Source organism: Rhagoletis zephyria, unplaced genomic scaffold (assembly GCF_001687245.7).
Source record: "Rhagoletis zephyria isolate East Lansing unplaced genomic scaffold, Rhagoletis_zephyria_1.1 Rzeph_scaffold_04171, whole genome shotgun sequence".
NCBI classification, from domain to species: domain Eukaryota; kingdom Metazoa; phylum Arthropoda; class Insecta; order Diptera; family Tephritidae; genus Rhagoletis; species Rhagoletis zephyria.
This window is the reverse complement of record NW_016161254.1, coordinates 14,762-27,102: the sequence shown is the minus strand read 5'-3', so window position 1 is coordinate 27,102 and position 12,341 is coordinate 14,762. Positions and strand designations below refer to the sequence as shown.

At 34.2% G+C, this 12,341-nt stretch overlaps 1 long non-coding RNA gene across 1 annotated transcript in view; it reads right to left on the bottom strand.

The window, feature by feature from the left end:
• Nucleotides 1-11,600, bottom strand: part of LOC108370356 (uncharacterized) — a 29,559-nt gene extending 17,959 nt beyond the window's left edge. Inside the window, exons 1-2 of the long non-coding RNA XR_001848622.1 lie at nt 11,484-11,600; nt 10,701-11,007 (exon numbers count right to left, since the gene is read on the bottom strand). This is a non-coding gene — a long non-coding RNA (uncharacterized LOC108370356). The remainder of the gene's footprint in view (nt 1-10,700; nt 11,008-11,483) is intronic.
• Between the last annotated feature and the right edge of the window lie 741 nt (nt 11,601-12,341).

Here is a 12,341-nt window from a genome sequence, read left to right as displayed (position 1 = left end):
GATTTTGATATTTTTAGCTGTACTGTTATCGATTTTTTATCAAAATTGCTAACCCAATGTTTGTTGAATTCAGAAAACCGGAACCTCACTTTTCAAAATCAAAACGCGCGCTCTGATATCGAGCCTGTAAGAAGGGCTTAACGATATTTATGAACTCAGAGAGTCTGAACTGTGAGCCACGGAATAGTTCAAGTCAAATGCATATGTAAAAACCCCAACCTGCCCTAATAATATCCAATCTCCAACCTAAACAAACAAACTCGATTCTTGTCAAGAAGATAATGGAGGAAAATGGGCTTGGGTAGATCTTGAACTAAACGTTCTAAATAATTAGTGGTTTAAGGTTACTGGGAGTACCTATTACGGTAACTCGTCGAAACATTTGTATGCTATCGATTTCTCTTTGCCTAGCCTTGCGAGTCCTTCATTGCAAAAATATTGGCCCAGATATGCTTTGACTATCAGTTCGACTCTGGCCAAAGCTACGAAATTTCCTACAAAAAGACTGGGCATTGGCTACCGTTCCAAACCGTGCCTTAATTTCATTCCAAGAGGGAAATCTGACTTATAAATTTCCAGGTAACTGAAATATTTTTCACGCAGAGAACTATGCAAATTTGGTAAGCAAAAAGTATCTCAAAACTCTAATTTGTTGTAGACAGTGGGGGAATATCTCAATTCGTCAAAATAAGGACATGTAGATACAGGTTTTTCACGTGCGAAAATAAATATTGCTAAGTGTGGTAGTCGCGGTACAAGTTCTTAACCGAAACGTCAACTTCAAGACGGAAAGAAAAAACATAGATGGTATGCATAACAAATTTCCAACAAAAAAAAAAACGCTTTTTGTTCTGAGACAATATCTACGTATATTTTTAATGATGAAAATATTTGCTTCGGGCTTTGAGACAAAATTTGATTCTTAAGCACGAAAAGTGTAATAATAAAAATAATAATAAACAACAAAGAAAATGAAAAAAGCAAAAAGTTACAAAGTTAATTTTGCTTGTGGTTACGCTTCCCTTTTTGCCTCCATAAACAACTTATGTACCTATGTATGTATGTATGTACGTAAATTGTTCAAACTATTATTTTGTATTCAAACGTCAAACACAATTGACAGCTGTCAAACATGTTAGGAATCAAGCGAACTTTGTGGCGTGTACTAGGCGTGTCAAATGCAAGAATAATTCTGGATTTTTCATTGTTAACGCATAAAAGTTCATAGCTGATATTTTTTGGTTTTCATTTTTTATTTTTTGTCGAACAATTATATTAGCTACATCTATGTAGTTATGATCATTTTTTGCTATTACAATGTGTACATGCTCGTGTTACATAAATGGTTCGTTTGAAATTGACACGGGAAACACTTTCATAAGCGATAAGACATAAGTAAGTAATGTATTTCTTGAATTTTTAATTTGTTTTCGAATCAAAAATTTTAATATGAAAATTTCTATTTCCTGTATTAAATTTTTTATTGTCATAGCAAAAAGGTTCAATTATCATTTTATTTTATTATTACTTACTTTCTTGTTTATTTTTAACGCCAATATTGCAAAAATTTTTATTTCCGTTACTCAGCGGACTACATACATATGTCATCTTAAATAGTTTGGAAAACTGTCATAAACGTATCAGCGTGTATTTATAGTGTATAATAAGGTAATATCCAATTTCTTGAATGAAGTGAATAATTTTTCTTTCAAAATGAAAATGAAAAATAATTAAGCCCATAAATATGAAATGTAAAATGGACAAAACCAAAAACAAATTTTTTAAATTCGCGACTAATTTGCAGTCAAGTTGCTGTAGCAGTCAATAACACCAAAAAAAAAACAAAAATGGCAGCAATAAAATACCAAACAGAGAGATACTTTTGTATGTACATACGTCCTCGCAACAATTGCGAAATTAAAAAATAAATAAATCCAAAAACGCCAACAAACCGCTAGCCACAAGCGCACGAACAATCAAAGAAAAGTTTAAAAAAAAAATTAAGTTGAATTACTAGAAAAATAATGTGGCAACATAATAGGGTAGCCGCAGAGTCATTCAACAGCAACGCCGGCGCGCCCTGCCGCGCTCCAGCGATAAGAAGAGCCGGTGGGGCGGCTCGTAGCTGCCGCTGCAGAGCGAACTATGGCGGTGGTGTACGTTTGCTGGCAGCGACAGCAGCAACAACAACAAAAACATGGCCAATGGAGTAAATCGCACAAATGTTGAAAAACGAAAGTTCAAATTTGGGCAAAATTGCAAAAAAAAAACAAAATAAATGAATAAATAAAAAGTTGCAACGCGCTTGTTTTTGTTTTTGTTACGTTTATTACCGTCTATGTTGCTAGCAATTGACAGCAAAAACGTTTTGCTGTGTCACTGACACTGTTTTATTGCTGCTGCTGCTGCTGTTGTTGTTGCTGTTGTTGTTGTTGCTGTTGGCACTGCGGTGGTGTCGGTGACGTTGATGATGGCAGCGGCGATAGGATCAACAGCAGCAATCGAGTCTACAAATAAAATCGCATGCGACATTTTGCCAATGCAATTTTTCGCTGCTGATGTTGCCGTTGCCATAACTGGGAATGTTTGCTCTGTTGTTGTTAGTTGATATACCACAACCACAACAACTTTCCAATGATGGATTTATGCACTTTTTGGCCGGTTAGCAACTTTGTGTTGTTTTCTTTTTTACGGTTTATTGATTGTTTACTCTTTATAACAGTAACTAGCTAAGCAACTATACTCCACAGCAACAAAAACTTCAAACTTTAATATGCAATAAGCATCTGTATTATAGATATAAAGGATTAACCCGTTCTGTGGTTGTAAATTTCTAATAAAAATGTTTTTTTTTTTAAAGTTGGGACCTTAAAATTATGAAAGTGGTTTAAGTCATAACACTGTACTTTTGCTTAAATGATTTGTTAACTGCATATCGATGGCTGAGTGGAAGATTGATCTATCTCGGCAGCCAGTTCGAAAATCAGCCTCTCAAACATGAGTTGGCTACCCTGCTCTACACAGTCTGTTGTGCGAAATGGATAAAGTTAATTATTTATAGATTTTTCTGAAGAGGTAGCGAAGGAACCTATGTCCTATGAGATAACCAAAGATAATTCCTTGCTGACTACATTAAGAAGTTTTTAAGACAAATGTTGTTGGTGTATCGGCACTAAGCCTACCTATCGGCTAGTCTATAAATCGTTGCTAAACCTTTCTTCACTTAATATTTTTATCCGCGGGGAGGCCCTTAAGGCCACCTATAGGCAGTGTTGGCACTAATCGATTGATTTTTTAATCAGTTAGTTAAGTCCATTGAATTCAATCCGATTGCAGTTAATCATGATTCGTTTTAATCTGATTAAACAGCTAATCGTAATCGCAGATGATGAGATGGCGGAACATTTGTTGTACTTCTGCCCCGGGTTTTGCAACGATTATATATGTATGAAGCTTTTGGTTTGAAAGGCAAACCACCTGAGCTCTTTAACACAACAAATTTAAAAGGGAACGTGAAAAAGGTATGATGTTACTTCCGAATTATCGGGAGGATTAGAGAGGGATAGTGAAGAATTTGGTGTAGCTTCGGAAATCTTTACAAATCGGACATGTGAGTAGTTGATTTTCTAAATTGACACGATATCAACAGATCATTGATTGAATATATTCTAGCAATAGTAGGACCCAGATTGGAACGCTGATTTTTTGGTAGTCGCTCTTTGGCAACCAATCGCAAACCTCCGTGGATACTTCTGCAACGAAAAAGCTTCTCATAAAAACTGGCTTAACAGGCGGAGGCAGCGAAACGCTATAGATCTCTCGATTTTTGTAACAAGCTCGACCAAACTCTTTGTAAAATATAATAAAAAGGATATAGAAATTGACTGGGTTGATGTACGAAAGACGAGGAGGCACCACGCTTTAGAGCAGTGTGGATTCTGTATGTGGGTAGGGATCCAAGGTGTTTCCCCTTTTGATTCGTTTAAAGATAGAAGCCAGTCATATAAGCTACCATGAACTGAAATTCAAAACGATATATTAAAAATTATGAGATTTATTGGTATTTTTTAAACATTACTGAAATACATAGTTTAAATTTTAATTTTAAAGAAGGTTTGTTCTGAGCTAGCGGTGGTTTTATTGTAATTTTCTGCTGTTTAAATATCAACATGAATTGAAGTTCCAGTTGTATTTGAAGTTGGGGAAGGTTTTAATCATCTCCTAAGAACACGAAACTTTACGCCAAGTTGATATTGAGCCATATAAATAATATTAATAATAAAAATATATTAATATTTAATAAATATGAACTAAGCAATTGCAGTTCCTTATTATTTTCTTTTCTTATTTGCCAAGCTACCTGATATCGTAAAGTATTGTTACTCGTACACGTTTTTCTTATTAATCCCAACTCTACGTATTCATTCTTCACGTTTTGCTCGTAGTTATGAACAAATGCTCTTTGGTTTTTATTTTTATTTCTCTATTCTATTAGTTTTTATTCCAATTTATCTACTACCTAAATATTCTAGTGGCAACTCATTTTCTTCGAAATACTTTACTCACATTCTCTGATCTTTTCACTATTTTTAATTCATGCTTAGACCACAATTATGGGGCTATAGAGACATATCTAGGATATATTTATATATGTATGTGTACATATGTATATAGTAAATATAGTAAGTTTTGGTGCCGCATGTCATGGTGGCGAACAGCATCCATCCATCCATCAGGCGTTCAAGATACATAAATATCTTTTTCTCACTCTCTCACTAATTCTTCTTCTCGTCATCGACACACAATCACATTAAAAATCTATTACGAGTATTTTGTTGTTGACTTTTGCAGCATTTTCTTTGATGAAGAAGTTCTATTCTGCTTCTTTTTCTTCGGATACTTCTTTACTAAAAATATATTTACATGTCATACCTATACATATGTACAAATATTAGGGCAGGTCCATTTCGTTTTACTATGCTTTACTATGATTCTACGAAAATTGCGAAAATAGGCTTCGAAAAAAATGGGAAAATGTTCACTTTTGCGCCCTCTGGTGGAAGTTTTAAGAAAACGAGCAGTGTAGAAATGTATTTGTCATACCGAAAAACCCCCTACAGCATGTTTTTATATAAAAATTTAAGCCCTATTTACGACACTACAGCAAAATGCTAAGAAACCTATTTTCGCAATTTTGAAACTCCAAAATTATTTTAGCATTTTTCGTTGCTATACGCGCATAGTTGAAAAAAATATCCCATACAAATTGACCCCGCCTAATGTATATGTAAATACAAAGTTACATACGTACGCACAGATATAGCACATTCTCCATCATTATCATGCGATTAAGGCCGCAATTATCATTACGACCATCAAGCGCAGCATCTTTTTCATCATTATCTCTATCGTATTCGTCATTATTATTATCTCTGTTAGTAACGTCCCTCTTGGGAAATGACCACGTAGCCACGTAAACCTCGTAAACTTACTCAAGCCGGTTTATTTTCGAGGTTACGAGGCATTCACGCATTTAACAGAAGGCTTGAGTATAGCTTTCGCTTGGAAATAAAATACAAGCATTCCTTATCGCTTCTCGTGGCAACTATGAAATAAATACTTTTCGAGCTACAGAAATAATGAAAAATATTACTTCAGATTTTTCTTGAGAGCTGTATAATAAACTTTAAACTTTTTGCACATTCACTAAAACTTTTAAATTTTTTGAAAAAAAAATTCGCATTTTTAAAGTTTGCTGTAAATAACTTTCCCGCCGAATAAAACATGCGTATGCAAAATCATGACCACAGTATTTTTGCACAGAATACTTTCCCGCGCATCAAAAAAATAACCCTCATCAGTCCAACTTCGGCTTATTTATTATTATTCGCATTACTTTTGCGAAGAACCGCAAACGATTGTCCAGCAAAAAAGGAATGGAAATGGTTTAGGATTTGTGTGTGCATTTTATTGTTGTGAATTTACAAATGCAACGAATATGCAGATGGAAGAGCATATGCACAAGATCCTGAACAGCCCTAATGTGTCTTTCATTTCGCGGATTTTTTTCGCGAAAAGCTCGCATTTCCTAAAGGGGTATTATGTTGTATTCGTATCATCACCGCTAGATGGACGGTATTAAGGTTAGCCGTTCAAGAAAAACAACAACAACAACAACAAAAGCAACAAAAGCAACAAATTCCTACATATATGTGCATTAATACATCACATATGTTACCAAGTATTTTCGTTCTTCGTCTGTACCAACTTTAAAACTTTTTTATTTTCCTTAGTACTAGAATGGAGATACTTAGATGGTTTTCCGTCGTTCCCTTTCTTTTTGATTTATTTTTATAGCAGCTTATTTTATCTTATTGCCGTGACTATTTTCAAATGATGTTCGCGTCTTTTTCAAGTTTCTGACTACAAGGCTAAGCATCTCTCTCTCTCTCCGAACTCAACCGGCTTTCCTCATTTTATATTTTATTTTGACTTGTTAACTCAGAATTTTTTGGAAATACATGGGCACGTATGACTGTATGTATGTATGTATGTATGTACTTCAAAAGCTGACTTATCTAATCTAGTGTTAATGAATTTAGCAGGCAACTCTATTTATGACGCCGATTCTTATTTGGCGATTTTGTCTTTTATTAGCTAAATCTATATGTACATACGTATATAAATAATCTTCAAGTTTGTATGTAAATATTTTTATTTAACTCCAAAGTATTTGTTAACTTTGGATGACTAGAGTCTATAGTGAATTTAAGAAACTAACTGTGCTTGGCAGCAAATATTTGCTTGAACAATAAAGAAATTAAATTAAATAAGTAAGAGCCTCGAATGAGTAAGATTATTGCACCTACTGTGGATCAGTAGTTGAAAGAACGCTTATTTTTTATTGTGCTGAGCCTTTCAAAAATCGATTTCTTTGATAACCGAAAAGTTGTGACCCGCTAGAGGACATGTGATCCTAAACAGGTTTCGGAACGCGATTTTTCGGAATTTCAATAATTTTTGACTTATTGCATTTCCATTTCCATTAGCCATTTCCACAGATCTTACCAGCAGCAGACAGAAAAGTAAAATGAACAGCTAGAGTGCCTGTCCATGTATATTGACAAAGTTTTTAGTTTTAGTGGTTAAGAAGACAAAATAAGGTACCTACTGTCTACAGACAGAGCCCCTCGGCCCAAAACACAAAGGAACATCATAAACAGTAATGGACAGATAAAGTTTTTGCCCATTGCGTGACAATACAAAATGTCTACAAATTTCGAAAGGCTCTTCACGCAGGCAAGGTGCTGCCCATCACTAATTTAAAATAAAGAATTCTCATGTTTCACTCTGGTTATCTACATCGACTATCATAGACACGGCAAAGAATAAAAAAAAAACTTTGCAGAAGTACTCGTTCCTTAACAGGGACGAAGATTCTCCAAGCGCATGAGTGAGAAACATTTCACGAAAGATCTACGGTAGAGGTGTCATCATCGAATGAGATTGAATGCACAAGGAGGAAAAATGTTCAATTTGCTAACGAACGATAATGAGACTCTTGATTCAAAGTGCATTTATCAGGTTCTACGTTGGAATCGGCTTCCCAGAGTGAGAAGGCAAAGCAATGGTGACTCCATTTTAGACTGGGGCAAGGTATAGTGGGCGGTGAGGTTGTTTGGAAGGAGATCGTATCCGTGTTAGTTATTCCTAAATCCATCACCCACCCTCTGATACACTTAAACCATACGGGTCACTCTTAAGAGCATCGAAGGACTGAAACAAACAGAGATTTTCCACAGTCAAAGGTAAATCGACCGATTCCGGCCTACAATTAGTTAGATAGAAAGAAATTTCTTGGGCAATACTTTCGTGAATTAATAGCCATATGTATGAGGATACCGACACTTTACTCGTTATTTTCGTCCATCGCGATGAGCGACCTGTTAACCAAACTATGGGAGAGTGGTTACGTTGCTATTGGTTACCAGACGGCCTGGTAATTCTCGTTACGCTCAAATTCGGAAGCTATGTATGTCTCAAACGCCATGTGTGGCAGCTCTGCGTGTGGTACCGAACTGGCGAGCCTCAGGATAGACCCGCTAAGAGTTGTTCTGGTATCGTTCAAATAAAGATGCATACATATACACTTGTGGTAAGCTGATTAAGTTAAGTGACATTTTGACCAGTTTTGGTTATTTGTCTTTTGTTTATTTAATGTTTATGATTTTTTTATAAAAGTCTGGCACATTACATAAGCAGCTCCATTTAATAAAAAAATTAAATTTTTGGATGTACATAATTGTTAAAGTTTGTGGAATTTTTATATTTTTTGTACGAAGTTTGACATGTGGATTTATGTGGTCCTGGTTATGAAATGTGCCAGACTTTAATACAAAAAAAAATTATAAACATTAAATAGACAAAATAAAAATTGCCAAAACTGGTCAAAATGTCACTTAACTTAATCGGCAGACCACAAGGGTATGTAAGTCGACCCTTGCTTGATTCGGTTAATCGTGAAAGATTTGTGCTTGAATATTATGTTGAAGTCAAATATCTTAGAATTACCCTAGAGACTTAAGTTGGAATACCCATTAGACAAAATTCTTAGTAAAGTAACCTGAGCCTGTAAAATACTTCTTATTCGGAAATGGGGTCTGAAGTTAATACTATGGAGGTTTGGAAATATGCAGGTTTTCCGACTGCATGCTAAAATAAATGGATGGCAGAAATTTGAGGCCAATTCTGGTAGGAAAATACAGTGGTGGAAATAATTATAGCCGCACCACATTTTGACAAGTTTTAACATATTATTTTTATTGTTATTTAATTTTGGTATTTTTTTTATAAAATTATAGTTCATTCATTTTTTAGCTTTTTTTGTCCCATTTGCTTTCATGTAAGGAATACACACAAATTAGTTTTATATGGAAGAAAACCGGAACATCCTGGACAAAAAAAAAAATCTAAAAATCAACCATAATTTTTAACCATTTGAAACTTGTACTTTATTCTACTAGATTTCAATGGGCTACAAAACTGCATACTAGGAAATCTAATTAAAAAACTTAGAAATTTTTACGAAAGTTTGTTGATTTTTTTTAAATATTGCACAAAGTTAGAAACTTGTATTTACATGGGTTTTGCTAAAGAATGAACTATATTTTTAAAAAAAAAAAACAAAATTAATATGTTAAAACTTGTCAAAATGTGCTGCGGCTATAATTATTTCGACCACTGTAATCATTATTTTTTAACAAAAAAATTCAATATATTGTAATTATCGTAAAGCAGTTTTAACTATACTCACGTATTTGTGTTCATAAGTCCTATTGAAATTTAGAATGACTTTTATTTTTCGAGAGGAGTAAGTCCCAGACCTTTCATGTCAAAATTTCAGTTGGTTGCGTTTGTATAACCTTTTAAATTTTATAAATACATAATCAGTATTTATAAGTGGAAAAATAAAACTTAAAATATAAATCAAATAATAATTATTTTTGTTGAGCGAAAAATAAAACTCAATAATAATTATGATTTTTAAGCGGAAAAATAAAAATTATAAAATAATGATTAAATGCTGATTTAAATTATTTTACATGTATTGATTACCGTCCCTGGTTTAAATAATTTTTGATACATTTTAAAATAATAAATAATAATTTTATGTAACTTTGAACCTTAAAATTAAGGATTAAGCGACTTTTATTTTAAAATGTAGCACAGTTGAAATTATTTTAAGTGGTTATGTATGTAAATACAAAAAAAAAAAATATGGTTAGGCCACTTCTGCTCACACGGCCCAAATGTCCATATTCCTATGCGAACAAATGCGTCATAAAAATGCAAATTACTTTTTCTTTATGAAATTCATTAATGTAAATCCAATAGATAGCCGTTGCCAGCACAAAGCAAAGTAGGTACCTATTTTGTTATTAGTAATAATATTTTGAGTTCTACAATATTTTCTTAGAAGGTACATAGTACGTATGTATGTACATACTGATGCTTGTGTATTAGGTATATATTTTTGTGCATGTTTCCATTTATTGTATATTTTTGTACACGCTCATGCCTAGTTCGTTGCCTGTTTGGCGTTTGCATCATATTGAGTCTGTCCGCTCGCCTGCCTGCCTGGCTGGCTGCTTGGCCAAAAGCAAAGCGGCACAAAAGTGGCGCACTGTCTGATCGAGTGAGTAGCTGAAAAAATGAGAGGCTAAATGACTGATTGGTTGCCTAGTTGACTGAGTGACTAACCATTTGTTTTGCGTTCTATCATTTTCATTACGACTTCCTTTACGCGTTGTTTTATGTTCATATAAATATATATTTTTAGAACATTAAATTATTAATACGAGGATTGCAATTGTAGGCACTTAATTGTTCAGATCCTAATAAGAAAAGCACAGTAAATTATGTGAAAATAACTCCCCTATCTCGAAGGGAAGATAAGACTATTAAGCCCTACATATGGCCCAGAACTCAAGAAGTATACTATAAATTTTTAGTTTTTTCACATTTTATCACTTTTTGCACTAATGTACCTATGTATGTATAACTAAATATTAGACAAAATAAAAATTCAAAGCGGTGAACTAAAAATCGATTTCTGAAACTCAATCGTGGCTACCAAAATATATACTCTCTACTTAATTATATAGCCTGTTTGCTCAATATTTTTTATAATACATACATACATATTTTAGTTAGCTACCTTTAAAAGCGACTTCCACGTTTGGCGCTAGCCACTTATTCAAGCTGGCTAGACAAGTATGTTGCACTCCAAAAGCGGCACGGCAAACCCAGAATACCGTAAAGCGTATGTAGTTGTTGGCGAGTGAAAAAAGTAGGCAAAGAATTTCAAACAGGAAATTCAACACTAACACTTTGCACGTTTATTTCTTCACAAAATACAGGCATTTAAAGGGATTTTTTTTTTTTTTTTTTATTAAACTTTTAGCTTCGTAAGTAGTATTTTGGCAACATTAATAATTGTACGCGGTACTAGATATGTGCTTATGAATGTTAAGATACTTTGATTTTCAAAATAGTATTATTTTCAGCATTTAGTATTTTTTATGTTTTTGTTTTTAAATTTTCATTGCAAAATCAGTTTTCTGCGCACGTCTCACCGTATGACAACACCAGAGCAAAAATTCACATTTCTTTGATAGAATTCGCTTGTATCTAATAAATCTCTTATTTCATACATATGTACATTACTATGGACTTGTTCTAAATTTTTCGGCTCGGCACTTAACTGAAAAATTTACAAGAGAAGTACTTGGTATACATATATTTAAGGATTTGCAACAACTAAAAAAAAAAACAGTTTTATGTATGTAAATGAAACGGCGCCGCAAACGAAAAAACGTTTGAAAAACAATATCCGCACCCACACACACACACACACACAGACGTTGTGCCTGCCTCTGCCCAAGTTCAATTCGTTTTCGTCGTTACGCCCACAAAACAATTACTTTTTCTACTACTTATATCCCGTTGTTATTCCGTGCACACACGTCCGTCGACGACAGCAGATCTCGTAAAACTAAACACAAACCTGCAAGAGAATGGCTAAAGTCAATGATTTTACTCGCGGACAGCTAGATACGTTTGTACGTATGTAGATGTGGAGGTGCTACCTGCTGCTTGTGCCATTCCAACTGAGTATCTTTTCATCCGAAAGTATCTATACTTTACCAGCTGGCTGCTGCCGAGAGCGCCAATTGCACGTCGGCAGTGTACTCTGTGCGTGGTGGAAAAGTATATTTTCTCGTTGGGAAGAAAGGTGTCGTCTCCAGTGTTGCCGTTTTAGCCCTTTGGTGGCTAAATTTGGCTACCAAATTCTTTTTTTGGCCACAAAAATTTGAAATTGCCCCTAGCCCTTTTTTTGGCCCTTTTCAAAATTTATTCATCATTGACATTCAAATTTTTTTTATGATTTTCATGAATTTAACTCTTCGCTCATAAAGCGAACGCCTTTCCTTTAAGGCAAGTAAACATATGTCTATGTATGTTCCTTACGTTTCTGGGCCGTTATCTTATCCGTTAACGATTTAACTATACTTCAAAACAGGGTTCGTATTTGCACACACATGCTCTGCTCACACACACGCCAGAAACACATTCAACTTGTACTCACTGCTCATACACATGTGTGTGCATAAGTGGAAAACAAACTCTGCTCACAGAAAAGTGTGTGCTGTTTGTTATTAAGCACATGCACATGTGTGTGAGCCGATTTTTGTACAAATTTCAGCCCATGCACATGCACATAATATATTTTTAAAAGAATTTGTTTATTAAACGTTATTTTTTGAAAGACAATTCAATAA